Here is a 613-nt window from a genome sequence, read left to right as displayed (position 1 = left end):
CTTTATCATCAGCTGCTGAAATATCTACATTAAACACTAGGTGGTGCTGGAGAGTCAGAGTTGCATCTCTCTAGGACAGGCTCGTGAGCGTGTTTCCTGAAGACAAAGTCCTTTTCTTTTCAGGAACCAGGGAAGATTATTAAATGAAGCTATTCAGTCACATTGTTGTGCTTTGACAGCACTCAAATATAAGGAAATGAAGTGATGGTGAGTTCTTTATCCTTACCAGAATAGATGAAGCTTACTAGCAAAGTTACAGAGAATGTACTTGGCTGGAGTCTGCCACTATGCATGCAGACAGCAGAGGCTCCCTGGCCAAGTCCTCCAACCTTGCCACTCACTCACTCTTTGCCTACCTTCAGCCCAAAGTAGAGATATATTCATGCGTCATGTTATGTGTTTCCTCTGTTTCTTTGCTCATGCGGGAGTTATCCTAAAACATAGGTACATAACATGGTAACCAATATTTGAAATAGAACAGGAGTAAGACACCAGGGAGAAAACAGAAAGCTCTGGCATGAAGTGAGAAGAAGCCGACAACCCCCATGACTTCTTTCCATCCCTGTATCTCCCCTCAGTTTTTAGGAGGTTTCAGGTCAGAGTCCTCTTCATC

The sequence above is a fragment of the Pteropus medius genome, unplaced genomic scaffold, assembly GCF_902729225.1.
Source record: "Pteropus medius unplaced genomic scaffold, Ma_sr-lr_union100, whole genome shotgun sequence".
Classification (NCBI taxonomy): Eukaryota; Metazoa; Chordata; class Mammalia; order Chiroptera; family Pteropodidae; genus Pteropus; species Pteropus medius.
This window is presented reverse-complemented; position numbering follows the sequence as displayed.